Here is a 17,764-nt window from a genome sequence, read left to right as displayed (position 1 = left end):
CTCTAAAAAAAAATAAATAAAGCAAAATAAAAAAGATAATTAAGACGGTAAATTCTGTTATGTATATTTTATCATAATTTTTTAAATTGCAAAAAACGAAAGTTGATGGACACCACTGCTGTGAAATGTATATGCGAAGTTCATTAAATGCTTTTTAAGGTATTGATTATTTTATATGAAGAGTGATTGTATGGAAGTCAAAATGGGTAGCACAGGTATTGACTAGGCGGACAGCTGCTTGCTTCATTGTATGTTGGAAAAAATGACACCCGAAAGATTTCCTCCAGAATCAGCTGAAATTCCAGCATTAAACAAATTCAATCTTAAGCCCCAGAGCCCTTGTCAAGTGCAATTATCCTGTCCAAGGTCCCTATCAACTTCACGTGTCTTTATCAGACTGTTTCTCCACAGGTCAACGAAAGGATGTGAACTGATTTGAGGCCTTTGTAGGGGGAGGCAAGGTTATTCTAAAAAGGAGAAGAGGGAGATGTGATATTAAAGGGACAGACAGGAACCCCTGAAATCAGATTGTGCTTACTTGGAAATTTTTCCCACACCACGGCTGACCTTTGGCCACAGGTTTTCATCCAATTTCTGCTTTCTCATCCCCACACTCACCCTTCCATCTGAAAGATCCCCAGCAATAAAATAAAAAACATTTTTAAATTAAAAATAAAATTTAAAAAAGGTGCAAAACCTAGACTTTTATCAGAAGAGACACACGGCTTCTGCCAAACATTTTCAGCCATGGCGACCTCTTGAACACAGAAACTAATCTGAGTTCTCAGTTTCATATGCTGAAATACAGTAGGTAAATTTAAGATAGAGGTGGGATACGTAAACATACATGCCTCAGAGCTCTGCATTTCTGCGTTTGCTGCAAGAAGGAGGCGACGTTTGAAGACTCGAGATCTGTGAAAGATGTTCTCTTAAAGACTCGAGATCTGTGAAAGATGTTCTGATGAGACAGACAGGCAGGATCGGAGGGCCTTTAATGTCAAGACAGGTGAAAATTGCAGCTCACAGCCATCACCTTCTGGCCACGTTACAGAGTGAGACGAGACAGCTAGCTGAAGGCAAGGCTGCAGTGGTCTCTGGAGTCATCCCAACCCTGCGGGCTGCCTTGGAGGGCCTGCCAGGGGGGCACTTGTGTGTGTGTGTGTGTGTGTGTGTGTGTGTATGCGCGTGTGTGAGAGAGAGAGGGGGAGGGAGGGAGAGGAGGCAGGCCCTACTCTCATCAGGAGAGTGGACATACAAAAACGGTGAGAGAGAACAATATTCTGAACCAATATAGCCTGTCTCTCTCTCTAGAACATACTCCAAATACTTAACAGGCATCACTTCATCTATCTGCACCCAGTCGGTCAGACTTGAGATTATAAGGACTACCTCCAGATATTAATCAAAGGAGCAATCCAGCGCATCCCTGAGAAAAGTTCCACTCGACCTGACTTTGCTGTATTACTACCATTTCTTAAAAAAAAAAAAAGTAAATAACAGGACGTGGTTTTGATCAGAGTGTTGACCTTACTTGTATACTCCTGTCCCCTGCAGACGAGCACAGTCGCATCGCTTCAAGCACCATAGAAAGCACAGGTGGGTAAGAAAATAAGCGGACAAAACATAGCGATATAATACGCAGGTGGAAGCGTGCACACACCTGCATCTTCACCCCACTTTCAAAAATAAGAAGCTTCTATTTTCCTCCTGTATGCTCTCTCTACTCAAGGACAGCTTGAGTGTGTCTTTATAAAGACAGGCACATTATTCTGATGACTATGGCCTGCAAAGCCTCACACGAGATCACGGGTCAGTTCAGCAAACGTATGGGAATTTCATGCTCCTTGGGTCACCTGTCCCGCTCCGTTCACTGGCACACCCTCTGAGAGGCACCAGACCAGACCCAGCACAGCAAACCCTATCTTCCTCTTAGTATCAAATGCAACGAGTCAGTGTTTATGCAATGATCTGCTATTAAAGCAAATAGGCAGAATCAGGAATTCTAAAACATGCCATGTTTTCATTTCTGCATCACATGATTATGAAGCTCGCCAGATTTGGGCACTTTAAATGACGAGGTCTCCTACCGCACATTCTTTTATCAGTCCTCCACATAATTGTTTGACTAAGGCTCGCTGATACAAAGACCTAAAATGCTGGCTGTTTCACAGCAGGGGAAAAAACCAAACAAACCACCTTTTGCCTTTGACCTAGCACTGGGGCTTCTCAAACCCTTACCTGTCCTCGAAAATACCTCCCACTCAAGTAGCAGAGCCAGGCCCAAACATCTGGCCTGCCCAGGAGCTAAGCCACCAGCCCCGGACGTGCCAAGCTGTACCCCCGAGTGAAGAAAAGCTGACATAACACTCCTGTGGGTGAGCGCAAGACACAGGGCTCCTAGGGCCGAGGATCCTCACCAGACATTGACTTAGAAAAGGCTGTTGGAACTCTTTAAATGGAGAAAGTGTGGGACTCAGCTACAAAAGTTGTCCACTGCCCTCACAGGATTATGGTTTGGGTTTTTAGTTTTCCTTCTTGTCTTCCCCTATCCCCTCGATTTCCAAGTACTCTCAATTATGGGATGGTTAGGGATGGTGTCCATCAAGGCCAAGATCGCAGAAATCAGAGACCATCCCTGGCAGCCTGCATCCCCCCATCTATGCATTCCTGTCTCTGTCTTTGTCTCTCTCTCTCTTTTTTTTTTTTTTACTGAAAAATTAGAAAGAAAACATGGCAAATTATTATCTGCTTAATGCACACGTAGGCGTCCCCTCCCCCACTTTGTATTTCTAAAAGATCATTACTTTCAGCATTTGAGTTACAACCTGTGGCTCTGAAAAGTACCCTGCTGCCCCCCTCCCCCACCCCCCGCCGGACCCTGATATCGGGCAACTTCACTGACAACAAACTGGTCCCCGAACGTATCGGCGAAAACCACAAGTTCTCACTCTCGGTGACTTGAATTAGTGAAATGAAACAGTCATTTCTATTTTAGTAGTTTTAAAGAGTTACACTTAATAACACAGTTAAAAGGTCAGTTCTTGAAATTAATGGGTGAGCCCTGGTCCCATCCGAGGGCAGAGGAGGATTTCTGAGGCAGCCCGAGGGCCCTTGGAACACACTGTCTGTTTGGAGGTCACGGGGAAATGTGTTGGGAAGAAAAGAGTCTTCAGCTGGGGGGACGCTGTGCTATCACCCACCAGGAGAAGGCACTTTCAGAGGCTGTCAGCCCACCGGCAGGCATCTGGAAGCCCCCCCTGTACACAGGGTTCTGGCAGGATCCCGCCCAGGAAGGATGTAAAAAAGCCAGCAAGCTCTGACTCCCTCGAGGTGAGCCGAGTTCTCACAAAGACTTCCTATGCCTACTGCTTCCGAGCTGCTCCTCCTCTGTGTTCCCCGACATCCCCTGGAGGATCCCCACCCTTCGTCGGGGCACACTGTCTAGAAAGCACCTGTCAACTTGGAACCACTTCTCAGCTATAGTATTTCTGCCTTCGCCGAGGTACCCCAGGATGGCTTTTCTGGAAATGTCCCTGAATTGTCTGTGCCAACACATGCTTTTAGGCTCTTGCCATCTAAACCAGGTTTTTAGATATCTTATTGATTATGTCAACATCCTGCTGAAAATCTTTCCATGAGTCTTCTAAGATAGACTCTCAGCTCCTTGGCAGAGCTTACTAAAAAGACACTCGGCGATCCGGTGCCCGACCCTGACACTTCTTACCTGCTCTCTGTTAGCCGCTCTGGATTACTCACCCTTTCGGCACGCCACGTTCTCTCTCACCTCTGAGCTTGGCACAGGTTGTCCACGATGCAACCAGAGCTGGAGTTTCCCCTCCTCCCTTGAACCTGGGCTTATGAAGTGGCTCGCTTTGGCTAAAGGGAAATTAGCCAAAATCTTGCCAGCACAGGCTGATAGGCACATGTAAGCTGGAGCCTGTCCTCTCTTGCTGCCCTTGGGAAGCCGGAAACTGCAATGAAGATGCTCAGAACAGCATCCTGGAGGATGAGAGACCACGTGGAGCAGGCACAAGCCATCCCAACTGAAGCCCCCCTCTCCCACCAGCCTTACAACTAACTGCTAGACATAGGAGTGAGGCCATCACGGTCCAACCAGTCCCAGCCAAGCGGGTCGGACTCAAATAGCCCAGCGGCCATGCAGCATCAGAAGAAATAATTCATGTTTGTTGTCTGAAGCCACTAACTGGTGGGCTGGTTTGTTACACAGTGGATGCAAACTGATACACTCATTTTGTTTCCTGCTTCACTCCTGCCCATCCTTCAAATCTGAGGGTGAAGGCTTCCCTGCCCCCAGAAGATGCCGTATTGGTTTGTACCCATAGCATCCCGTGGGTACCACTGACAGAGCATGACATTAGCAACAGTGGAAAGGGGCTGCCTACTTTCTCCTCTCTCCTGACGACTGAAGGCTCCTTCAGCCATTGCGGATGCCTTCCTTAGAGCACACACTCAATACGTATTTGCTGAAAGAAGATACCGGAATGTGTCTATCTTCTGGCTTTTTCTATCCTTAATTTAAAAGAACCAGACTAGGTAATTTTTACCTATCACCACCTAGACGTGGTAACTACATCAAAATATATCTTAATGTTTTTCTTTTTTAGAGTTCCACTCATATCAATAGCCTTTGGGAATCTCCCTACTCTTTTTATAGACGAGACTATCATATCTTCCAAACTTACTGTGCCTTTCAGTTTGAGTAATACCAAAAAAAACACCTAAAATTCCAAGGGCCCTCAGCATACATGCACAGGGATAATTCTGACAAATGTTATCACGTTCACCATCATAATTACTATATATGTCAAAGAAGCAGAAGGTTTTAACAGTACATGCCTGATTTCACCGTCAATGCAATGACATTGACAGTTAATGACAATTCGTACTACAGAGGAAACCTCTTGACAACAAAGAGACTAGCAAGTTGCAGTCATTCACCTGTTCGTTTTAGCAACACATCACGATAAATTTTGTTTTGTGAAGTTTATAATCCTAACAGCATTAGAGCTGGCCCCATTCCTAGGGAGCAGTCACTGGGCTAAAACTTAACACACATTGTCCCATTTAATTCTCTCAACAATCTTGCAGGATAGGTACGATCAAGCCTATTTTACAGAAAAGAGAAGTTGGGCGATTTCCCCAAGGACACACAGCTAATGCGTGGAAGGTCAAAAACCCAGATATGATTCCAAAAACCTCTTACTTGGACTACAATCTTTAAATCTGCTGTTAAGTGGGAACTATAACTATCTCCTTTGGAAGACAAGGAAAGAGAGACACAGAGGAAGGAAGTAGTTTGCCCACGGTCCCAGCAGGGCAGGAACGGGGGGAACCCAGATTCTGGGTTTCATCCTTAGCCTGATTCTACTGCTCCTGGACTGAACCCTAGGCATCTTCAACTTTTCCTTGGTCGATATTATTTACATTCCCACCAACCACTGTAACTGACAACACATTCAAGAGAGAGAGAAAGAACAGGTTCTCTCTATTCTAGGTGTTCTTTCAATTAACGTATGTCTAGATCGGTTATGAAAAGAAAAATGCAGGGGCGCCTGGGTGGCTCAGTTGATTAAGCGTCTGCCTTCGGCTCAGGTCATGATCCCAGGGTCCTGGGATTGAGTCCTGAGTCCTAAGGCTCCCTGCTCAGCGGGGAGTCTGCTTCTCCCTGTCCCTCTGCCCCTGCTCATGCTCTCTCACTCACTCTCTCTCCAATAAATAAATACAATCTTAAAAAAAAGAAAAATGTGAATCATGAAGTTGAGGAGACCTAACTGGGTATCATCTGTTTATCCAATTTCTTAAAAAAAAAATCATCAAACCTAGAGAAGGAGTTTAATCTTCCAACTTTACCATAATTCATATTAGTCGTATTCATTATTCATATCAATATGAGAGAACTGCCTTCAGTGCCTGTGTACCATGAGGAATGATGACTATTTACCATTAAATATTGGAAGAAGACTTACATAACGATCTTGGAAAAAAACCCCACAACTCTACTCTCCAGTTTCACAACGCACATCGCAGGTATATTTATTGTTCTAGGAACACACAGTGTCTTCCGCCATTTAAACCATTTCAGCAACTTAAAATAATGACCTGTTGGGCACACCACACACTTGTCAAAAAGAACTGCTTTATTTTACTTGTTAAGAAACATCTTGGAATCATAGGACGCTCTGAAAGTTTCAACAGCTACCTAAGTGCTTTGCTGTGGTCTAAAAATCAAGATGGAATGAGTATTTGCTGAGTGTACCAAGTGCACTGCGAATGTTCCGTCACAGGCCAGCTGGCTTCCCCGGCAGGAAGATGTAGTTCCACGTGGAAATCATCTCAGCTAAGTATGGTCATTCAGGGGAACAAATAACATGAGGCCTCTGACAGTGCAGAAAGTCTTTGGTAATCAAAGGAAAGGTCCTGATGATACCTTATGTCATTTGTGAGTTTCAAATGTCCTGGGGACGTCCCATTTATCAGATTCCCTTGCTCGCCATCTCTCAAACAAGGTTTGCAAGCAGACCCTGCCTTTAGTTCTTTCTTCGTGAAAAATGTCCTGACATCTCTGTGCTAACCCAGACAGAAGCCCTCCTAGGAGAAAATGTCAGCCCAAGTCCTAGGGACCTCCACCATGAAGTGGCTGTGCGATAAAGTCCCCAAGACATCCAATGTCAATTGATGGCCCAAATTTAGACTTAATCTAGGCAAGGCCAGCTAAGTTAGGGATTTTAAGATGTAATATCAGGATTTCTACATTCCTTTGGATCCACATCAGAAATGGGGAGGAAATGATTTGGGGCCAATTCAATTTGACATCAAGGGAGGAGGAGTGTAACTAAAAAGAAGAGGACAAGGTTAGTTGCATTCCTTTTCAATGCTAGGTAAGCGGATCAATTACTGAAGCCCAGCATGGAAGCTCTAGTTACACTGGACTGCTCTCAGGCCAGAGCCATCAACGGGAAAAGGAGTCAAGACCCACTGTAGTGTTTCCCTCCATGCTCCCTCTCCTGACCCGATTCCTCCGAAACAGCCACCTGCATCCCCAACTTGGAATGCCGGGGCAGATAAACAACCAGAACATGAACCCCATTCCCAAGAAAACCTGATGGCATCTAATGTTCTGAGATGGCCTAATATCCCGGCCTCACGGTCCCCAAATTCTGCCTCGACTATCCTCTCCTGGGTGTGTTATTCGCCACGGGATGCTGTCTGTCCCAGAACGACCATGTGGTCCACGATCCCGGGTGAGTGACACTCCCACGGTACTGACATCCCTGCCTGGAGGCCTGCCCAGATGAGGGAAATGGAAAATCCTCTAGGAGCAAGGTTACTGCCAACTCCCCTCCTGACCCTCTGGAGGCCACCACCTTCCACTGCCACTCCCTTGCCTGCCTTTAGGGAAGTGCCAGCCAGCAGGTTGCTAGGACAACTGGCGTCACTGCTGGGGCACAGAAATAGATCGCCAGCAGTGCCGGGAACCTGGATTGCAAACTCCGATGACAGCAACAAGATACCCATTGGCAGCTAATCTGCTCGGCTAGAGCAAGTGACAGACTAACATTACCCCGTGGATAGCTCTCACCTCGACATACTACCGTTTAACCTACACTCGTGCTCGATGCGGTGGTGACAGAGTCAGGGCAAGACACTCGCTTCAGATAAAGGCCCAACGCCTCTACTATGAATTGTGTGAGCAGGAGATACCTGCAGTAACCAACTGACATGTGTATCTTTAATTTATTAGTGTCCTGCAGGTGGGGGGAGGGAGCTTGTCCACAAGCAGAAGCTTGAGAGCCAGAAAACAGGTAGAACCACTCAGGTTGCCAAAGGGAAGGGGAAAAAGAATTCTGTTTGTACAGGCCAGAGCTGTCCCCTTTCCGAACAATAACATCCTAATCTCGTGCCCCCCTCTCCTTGGAGAACAAAGAAGAAAAGGCAAAGAAAACTGGAAAAGGAGGGCTTGCCACAGTAGAGGAAGGGAACAGTCTTTGTGGCCAGTCCTCTTTGTTCTGCAGAGTGAATTTACAATGCTTCTAACCGGTAGCAACTTGCAGGAGCCCAGCGCATTAAGACAGCCTATTAAAGTCTTGGATGTTAGCCCTGGAGAAATTATAATTTTTCAGTTCCATGCAAGCTACAAAGGTTTGAGAAGAGAAATGAGAAATGAAACGAAGAGCAACCTCATGGAAATTTCAGAACAGGATTCCAGCAACAACGTTTTTCTTTCTAGATGCTCAGAGGTGGGTGTCCCAAAGCTTGTGAGGACGGCTGTGTGTGGTCTGAAAGAGCCCAGTACTCATGCAAGGGTCCTCAGCACGGAAATTCTGCCGGCACGGTGGCCGAGTCCCATCCCGGTCGGTGCCAGACACTCAGGCTGGAAGGCAGATGGTGACAAGAATTGCGTACGAAGGGTACACAGGAAAAGAAGTGGAATTTCTAGGTGGAAGAAGATGGCTCAGAGTCCAAAGAGGACGTTGACAAGAACAGGCCTGAATTCTAGAAATTAAAGATTCACAAAAGATTGCCATTTGTATCTCATTAATATTTCCATGGGGGGGGGACTGTACTTCAGTCATTTTAGAACATAAGCACAAAGAGAGAAAAAAAAAAAAGACTGAAAAACTGACTTCCTCCTATGTAGGTTTCAAATAGCTAATTTTCCTATGTCACCTAAAGCGCATTTTGTCCTTGTTGAGAGCTAACTTTTTCTGAATCATGCAAATGTACTTATTTAAGCATCTGCAAAAAGTTAACCTAATGTTCAGGATGTTTAGAAGATGAATTAATTCTCTCAGTCTAAGGTTCCACCTAGCATAATTCATTGTACGGCTACCACTTGAAATTTCATACGAATACACGTTGGGCGAGAGGTTAAATGAATCTTCAGTATTTTAAAAAACGATTCTTTTACAAAAGTGAAAAATGTGGGGGAATTAAAAGGATGAGGCTATCTTTCTGTTTGTCTTTTTTTGGACATTAGTCCCAAGGAACAATTTTGCTGGTAAGAAAGAACCAACGGATTTTGTTTGGACTTTCGGACAAAACGGTGTCATTTTGTTCCAATTTGTGCCTCACTTTTCTGTCTGAAAGCAAAAGAGAAACAACAATCTTTGAGAGGAATCAGGAAAAGAGTTCAAATACTATGGGATGAGAGAGCGGGTGAGAAATCACAAACATCAGTCATATTTTCACAAAGATGAGGGATCCAACCAGCCTCTGAGATGCCCACAAGTGTGAGACTGACTTGATCTCTATCTGAAAGAACTTCCAAGTGCTGGGGAGGTACCCGGAGTGAGTCATTCCTTCTTTGGTGCACATGGACTCTTCAACATTGGACACTTCCAAGATACACCCATTGAGAACTACTTTTTTAATTTGGGGTGTGGCTTTTGGACCGAAGTTCAAGTCGAAGCACTAACCCTACCTGGGTTGAACGGCGTGGTTTCCTTAAGGTCAGGCTTCAGTTTCTGCAAATAAATATATAAACTGATCCTAAAGGAGAACGGTTCTCTGAGGCCACGAATCCCCCTTCTGTGCCTCTCTGTTGGCTGTTCTACCACATCATTTTGGATGGGAAGAAGGTTCTGATGGAAAAGTCTCATTTGGCGAGACTCAGGAGCAGGTAAATAAGAGACTGTTTTTATCTGCCCCCCCCCGCCTTCTCAAAGCACCCACATACACGGGACTAAGTCTGCCTCTGCTTTAAGGCCCGATTCTGCTGTGCAGTGGTGCTTGAAGCCTTCCCTGAACACCGGGCTCTGAGCACTGTGACCCATCACCCCTTCCGGGGCACCTGCCTCACACCCCGAGTGCACCCCCTCCCCCGCAAGGGCTCCAGCAGCAATTGGAGGGCAGTAAATATCGGTCACACATCCTGTATCCCTAACAGCCTTTGGCACGGCAAGTCTTTTCCTAAGACACGGCAGTCTTTTCCTAAGTATCATTTATCTGGTGAATTCTCATCTTCAAGAGAACACTCAAACGTTGACCTCGGCACTACTCAAGCTTCCCCCCGCCGGAACACGAATATTGTAGAAGGTGCCCGAGCATCTTCCCTTCCATGGCTTCTGCAGGTTCTGTGGCTGTCCCTCTCCTCTCCGAGGTGCCTGAGAGGAGAGGAGGAGGCCCGGCGCTGGAGGAAGGTGACGCCTGGGGAAAGGGTGTGCCTGGGATGGGCTAGACTTTGCCAAGGACTCAGGAAGGAGCTCTGACATCAGCTCTGAGAAGGAGCGGCTCCCACACAGGCCCCGCCAGAGGGGCCAGAGCCAGGAATTAGTGAGGCTATCAGTGAGACGTGCTGGAAGGAAGTGTGAGAAGGGCAGAGAAGAGGGTGAAGCCGAAAACCCGAGAAGATCCCAGGCCACACGAGAGACTGCCTTGCACCGAACAGTTCAGTCAGAGCCTTGAGGACATGCAGGCCGAGTTATAGGGCTTTCAGAAGCGAGGACTGAAAACAGCGAGGCCGGTTCCCTCGTTATTCTAACAGCAAAGTCTCCCCTTCTCCCCTGACCCCCTTACCTACTTCAGTTTTCTCTCTCTCTCTTTTTTTTTGTTTCTGTGCAATAATGCTAGAGAATGTGGTGTCACAGACAGCAAATCTAAAAGGTACAAATTACCAGACACGTAGGAAATTCCCAAATCACTCTTATCAGAATGTGTGTATGCAATTCTCTGACTCTGGGGACTAGAAATTCAGCTGCCATTTTTCGAAGCTTATGAAGACAGCATAATGCTGTATAAATAGGCACAGAGGTGTGTATTTTGGTCTTCTGGTTTCTTCCTAGGAAAAATGTAACTCCTGCACTCAGAGCAGTTCCTCTGAAAGGGGGGGCCACACACACACAATCCAAGACACCTTTATTCTTGTCATCCTCAAAAGCAACGTAGGACGATGCCACCTTAAGAAAGCCTTTGTGAGGGATGCCTGGGTGGCTCAGTCTGTGAAGCGTCTCCCTTCAGCTCGAGTCATGATCCCAGGGTCCTGGGATCGAGCCCCGCATCGGGCTCCCTGCTCAGCGGGGAGTCTGCTTCTCCCTCTCCCTCTGCCTTTCCCCCCTCCTTGTGCTCTCGCGCTCTCTCTCTCTGATAAATAAATAAATAAATAAATAAATAAAATCTTTAAAAAAAGAAAGAAAGCCTTTGTGCACACCCTTCCTCACACCACGGAAGACGTTGGATGGGCTTAATCCGTGTCAGCATACCGTTCCTTTGTTCCAAATTGTGCGCCATCCAGAAGTAAAGACAGGGTAAAGGATGCAATTCAGTAAACAGTGAGTTTCTTCCTGGGGAGAGAGCACACCTCAAGCCTGGCTCCTGCTCTCGGGGAGATGAAATGATGTGATGGGGAGAGACAAAACCACTTCCATTCACAGAACGAAGCCAGGGTGCGCCACTCAGAAAACGGATAAAGTAAACCACTCAAATGGAACATGAGAGGAAATACACACAGGGCAGGATTTTTTTAAAAAAGCATCAGAAAATCCCCATCCTCTATTGATAGTTCTATAAAATATTTTTTTAAACAAATTGTTTCCTTTCCCACATTTACATATTCACATCGTAGACATTTAGTATCAACGCCTAAGTAAAAGAAACTAGATGGGTCTCTCCATGTCACCCCCTACCAGACTCAAGCAGGCCTCCTCAGAAACGTGTTTATATTCCTATTTCTAATGGGTTAGCCCACACGTGAGAAGCTCAGGCATACCCTAACACTCTCCTGGGACATTCACTACACAATGATTTGCTGAGTGCCCACTATGGGCCAAACAGCATTTCAGGTGGATTCAGGTAATAATAATAATAATAGTAATAATAATAATAGTAATAATAATAATAAAATGCCTGTTTTCATGGGGCTTATAGTCTAGTTGAGGGGATGGACGGGTAACAAATGAATATATAATATATAAGGTGCTTAAAGGGAAAATGAAGTACACTAGAAGGTATGGAGGGTGGGGTGGGTGTTTAAATAGGTCAGGAGAGGCTGCTTTGAAAAGATAACTTGAGAAGTCCTACTTGAGGCTGAGAAGCCTAAGAAAGAAATATTGATTATTGCCTCTGTGCATATATGGTAAGCAATATATATATATTTTTTTTATTTTAATTTTTTTAGAGAGAAGAGGGAGAGGAAGGGGCAGACGGAGAGAGAGAATCTTAAAGGTTTCACGCCCAGCACAAAGCCCGATGCGGGGCTCAATCTCACGACCCTGAGATCATGACCTGAGCCAACATCAAGAGCTGGATGCTTGGGGCGCCTGGGTGGCTCAGTCGTTAAGCATCTGCCTTCGGCTCAGGGTGTGATCCCAGCGTTCTGGGATCAAGCCCCACATCAGGCTCCTCCGCTGGGAGCCTGCTTCTTCCTCTCCCACTCCCCCTGCTTGTGTTCCCTCTCTCACTGGCTGTCTCTCTCTGTCAAATAAATAAATAAAATCTTTAAAAAAGAGTTGGATGCTTAACCAACTAGCCACCCAGGCGTCCCTATGCTAAGCAATATTTGAGTGTGGAGGTGGACAGTTTTTAAAAACTTAATTTCAAAAGCGGCTCATATTGAATTTTCAAAAGGACCAATGGGTGGACCCTAAATTTAAATGACCAAAACTATAATCTTAGAAAGCACTCAAATGAACACCTTTGAGTTGTCATGCTATCCTGGAAGGTGGGTATCACAACGGTGACAGACATGATACATACATATTTATATATAATAACATAAGACTGTGCTCAATATTTAAAAGCAGTTGTAAATGGAAGTTGTGCTCAGTCATTGCCTTTTAGAAGCCAAACGGGCTAAAATGAAGGTCCCACCTGCCTCACCCAAGCTGGTACATTATGCAATGTGACACACAGAGCAAGAACCACCAGAGGTCACTTAACTCAACTTTCTCACGTTACTCCTCAAAAATCGCGCCCAAGGAGCTTTAGGGGTTCCGTAGGTCTCCTGACGCATAGGTAAGTTTTCATTACCACCCTTTTCACGTACAAGATACCACATCTTCGGGCCAGTTCGAGACACTCTCTGGAGGAACGCTCATCTACTAGAAAGATGCCAGCGGGTTTGAGAGGTAGCTAATGGGGACAGGCGGAGGGGTCCTGCAGAGGGAGTTAAGTCTGGGGTGCAGTCTGCAAGGAATGCTGAGGACAGAAGCCGCTAATTCCAATGGCTGCTATGATGGTGACTCAAATATTTATATATCCACATTCCTACCCCATTTGCAAGCACATGTTCTTTGAAAATCTGCTTTCCCTATCATAATGGCATAGGCTTTTGGGCACCAAGGACACCAAATTATGAATTTAATGTAAAAATGCACCAAGATCCCAAAAGATTACTAATGACTAAGATTACTAATTTCACAACTTGCTGAGAAAATGGAGACCCGCCCCCCCGCACCAAACAAATGCAATTTGCCAGAGGAAGTCCTCCGCACTGAAGGAGTTCACTAGAATTTCATATTTTCTTCCTCTCTCTCAACACGCTCCACTTACAGAAGGATTTTAAAATTACTTTAGTTGGCCATGTGGCATCTTGAAGTTTACACTCTGGAACTTCTTTGAAAACCTCATTTAATGTTTGGGGTTTGACAGGGTATCACATGAGCATTTCAAAGCAACGGTTTAAAAAAAAAAAAAACAAAAAACCACCCACCAGATTTGAAACAAAAGCTGTTTTGATTACAGTATCTGCATTATTCATTTAGATGTAACCTGAAACCTAAAGCACTTTTCCATAAGACGCTTGTTTCCTAGGATAAAAATGCTTTAAAAAACATCACCAGGAAAAGAGAAATCACCAGAAGTGTATTCTAACAGCCATCTGATTGGGAAAATAATTTCTAGTAAAATATACTGCTACTCTAGGACCCAAATTATTCCTTAATAGTGACAGAAACGTTTACAACAAGAGAGATTTTTTTTTTTAATAAGTATTAAAGTGCCTTACACAATACTCTGCCCCTTATGGGGACCTCAAACCAAGATGTCAACTGATCAATTCACAGGTGGTTTGATGTTGCATATAGATTTACAAAATAAAAAGTAACATACAGACGTAACAAAATAACACTGGATGGGGGTTGGTGACTTGTCCAAGTTGCAGACTTTCTTGACCTCAACCATAGGACCAGGAATAGAATTCAGGTCTGTTGACTCCAGGAGCTTTATGTGTATTTCCACCGGAACCAACGTGATCATATGCACAAAACGGAAACACATAAAAACACCAGTGTTTCCCACCATTTACTATGAGGTGCTGGGAGATTTTAAATTTAATAAGCTTATTTTAATATGACTATTTAACCCTGAGGAAATATGGATAAAGATGCATATTTTAATACAAATTTTTAGAAAACCACGAAATAAAAAATATTCAGTGGGAATTTTTCTTTTCAGTGTTAATGCTTTTTCTCCCTGACACATGCCCTAATGTTGCGGCACCTTGCTCTTTCAAATCATTTGTGCAACTGCAAAAATATAAGTTAAAAATGCCTGGAGAAATTTCTTGACTGAATTGTTAAGAAGTTAAGAACTTATTATATAAAATTTTATATAAATATATATAAGTCTGTAACATATATATATATTTATATATACACACAAATATATGTATTTATGTATATATATTTGCACAAATATACAATATTTATAAAATACGTATATGTATGCACGTATTTACACACTCACGCGCACACACACACCCACACATACACAAAGTCCTAGTCAAAGTTGGTTCTTAATTTTCTAAAACTTGAAGACAATACACTCATAGCCCACCCTAGGTTTCCTGCAGCTGTATTCTTTCCGATTAAAACCTTGTAAATTTTTTGGGGGGACACAATCTAGCAATGAGGTAAAGTCTCCAGAAAGCAACAGAGCTGGTCAGATTCCTAAATTCTGTGGCGGATATACGCTCCTTGCAGCCCATAGCGTGCGTGCTCTATCTCTTCAACCACGATAGTAAAGTTCCTCGTGAAAAGCAACTGGCAGCTGAACTGTACTAATCCCAAAGCCCTGACCCTGCAACCTGATAAAAACCAGTAAGTCAGCAAATTTTGAATAAGAGAAGCGCCCAAAAGAACTGACTGTATTTGCATACCTCAGATTTTTGAAAGCCAGGAAAAAAAAATTCATTCCAAGACCAAACAAACAAAACAAACAAAACACTTCACATAAATAAAAATATTTGCTGGGTGCAAATTCTCGTTGCTAATCCTTAGCCTGGAGAATTTTACCCTCTACCCACCAAACCTAAAAGAACAGGGCCAGCCCAGGGACAAGAGTCAGGCTACACTTGATAGTGTGTCACTGCACCCGGAGAAGGGTGTTCTAATAGTGGAAAGAATCACTGTCTTCCACTCTTTTATACCAGAAGGAGATAATGAGCAGTGCCCCGCACCAGCGGAGAGAAACGCAAGTTCACGGCAAATAAAAACAGAACCTCTCCTCTAAAAAAAGAAATTAATTGGATGATCACTTAGAACTCAAGCTCATGCCCCTTCATCGCCCTGGCTCGCTGACATGCAGTGATTCACAAATGCTCGCGAGGCAAGCCGCGGCAGATGCTGCGCTCGTTAACTTACGACATTCACTGCGCGCTGTTCGCAGGCAGCCCTGGCTCAGCCTTCACCATGGAGACTTCCCACAAGACGCTGGAGCGCTCCTGGGCTCAGGCGTGTTCTTTCTTCCTTCCAGAGGAGTGAGAAATCCCTAGCGCGGGAGTAGGAGAGAAGAAAGAGGAACAGGTAAATGCCTCGTCCAATCACTCGTTATCTCAACAAATGAAGTCTCACGATCCATTAGACTAATGGATAACTCGCCAAAGACCATTTTCCAGTACCCTTTCCTTTAAAAAAAAAAAAAAAAAAGAAAAGAAATGTAGTATTTTTGCTCTGGCCCCAGGAGACACAGCGTAGCCAGGTCAGCCTTTTTGCCCTGCCCCTCCCTACCCTTCCCTCTCATCCCCCCACCCCCCACATCCATAAAGTTGAAGCCAGTTCTGGGGGACTCCTGATGTAATCCCAGCTAAGATGCCAACTTGCAACGTGGCCTCCTAACACGCCACCTGATTTTACTCTCTGCCAAAGGAATGGAGCTAGGACCATCACCTCTTGCCATTTTCATATCTCCCTGAGTTGTTGGGAAGATCAATAGATCAGTCTTGCAAAGTACTCACAGTTCCCGAGAAGAAAGGCACTATGTAAACGCCAAGTATTATTAGTGGTCATAAGCCTGTTACTGAGCTCCGAGCCAGAGTTTAAAAGCCAGCTTTGGCTAGCCACCAACACTCAGCTCTCCCTGGGGCACCCAAACGTGCAAAAAAAAAGTCTGCATGGGCTGCTGTGCTAAAACTTCCCTTCCATTGAGGGGTCCGGGGAAGCCCAGAACCGGAAATAGAGCCGTCTGGAAGCTCAGGGAGAAAGAAAGTGAAGACCTGGATCAGAGCAGGAAGGAAAGGGAAGGAGGGGGGCATGGAAGGTGGGGGACAGGGGCCTGTGCGGGCTCCTCGTTCTTTGGTCCCTGCCACACGGCTCCCTCCCATGGCAGGTTTACAGTGTGTAGTGCACTGGAGGTTTGCAGGGCTGTGAAATTTTCCACTTGGCTGTCTGCCATTCCCGCCCACCGAGGATAACACTTCCACACACACAAGTGGCACACTGAGGCCCTGCTGGAGAGGACTGGAGGATTTTTTGTTTGTTTGTTGCTTTTAAAGAAAAGACCTATTCATATCCTGATCCTTCATATTTTCCACACCTGGATTTCTTGATTTTTTCCCTCCTTGAAGACAGAGCTAGGAACAGCTCTTCTGGGGCCAATATGATCGAGTTCTTTTGACTCGTGTATTCTCGAGGAGCATGCTTGAGGTATGGGAACTTGCGAGACAGGCCTTGGGGACGGTGAGCAGCACAGAATTTAAGTGCTACGCTAGTGCCCTGTTTGCTTCCCAAACAAATCATCCACAAGTTCCCTTTCAAAGCCCCAAAGCACACGCCGAACAAAGGCGGGAGGCTCAGGACTAGTACTGTGGGTGTAACCCTCTTTTCCAGGGGAAAATGTGGTCCTTATCTCCAAAAAAAGGCAAAAATGAATAATAGCAAATCTCTGATTTGGAATTGGTAAGATACTGACAAGTATACCTCAAAATAACTAAAAAAACGGAGAGAAGAAAATTAGAATGGAGAGAAGAAAATTAGGACAGAAAGGAGAAAGGAGGTATCTGCTATGAATATCATTAACTGGGGCTTTTATAGTGAATACAGTTTACAATTGTAGTGCTTTCTTCTTTTTTTTTTTATTGAGGTATAACTGATAGACAACATTATGGTTTCAGGTGTATGAAGTGTTTTCATATTCATTCATTCATTCATTCATACATTCACTGGACAAAATTTTACTTGGTGCTTCCTATATTCACCAGGTTCTATGTTCATAACGGTGAACGAAACAGCCAAGGACCAGGCCTTTAAGGAGCTCACTGCATCAGGAGGGGCAGACAGAATGAGTGTATATCATTTCTAGTCCATGCGTGAAATTTGCAAATCGGATAGGCATTACGAAGGAAAAAGAAACACTGTGATTTGCGATCATGCTGGGAATAACGCGCTCCCAAGGAGGGGCTTCGGAAGGTTTTTGTTGCAAAACTACCACGTGAGAGAAGTTCGGCAGGTAGAGAACACAGCCTCTGCATGATGGGATCTGACTGGACGTGTACAATTAGTTTCTGGTATTTTATCTTGTTTTTTTTTTTTTT

The 17,764-nt window shown here is 44.8% G+C and overlaps 1 protein-coding gene across 4 annotated transcripts in view; it reads right to left on the bottom strand.

Moving 5' to 3' along the window:
• Positions 1–17,764, bottom strand: part of ATXN1 (ataxin 1) — a 243,849-nt gene that overhangs the window by 131,304 nt on the left and 94,781 nt on the right. For 3 of the 4 annotated variants that reach the window (XM_034660287.1, XM_034660285.1, XM_034660286.1), the window contains one exon: positions 15,597–15,723. The exons of the other annotated variant lie outside the window; for it this stretch is intronic. The gene's annotated coding sequence lies outside the window, so the exon portion shown is untranslated. The remainder of the gene's footprint in view (positions 1–15,596; positions 15,724–17,764) is intronic. 4 annotated transcript variants of the gene reach the window in all.

Source organism: Ailuropoda melanoleuca, chromosome 5, assembly GCF_002007445.2.
Source record: "Ailuropoda melanoleuca isolate Jingjing chromosome 5, ASM200744v2, whole genome shotgun sequence".
Lineage (NCBI taxonomy): Eukaryota > Metazoa > Chordata > Mammalia > Carnivora > Ursidae > Ailuropoda > Ailuropoda melanoleuca.
This window is presented reverse-complemented; position numbering and strand designations above follow the sequence as displayed.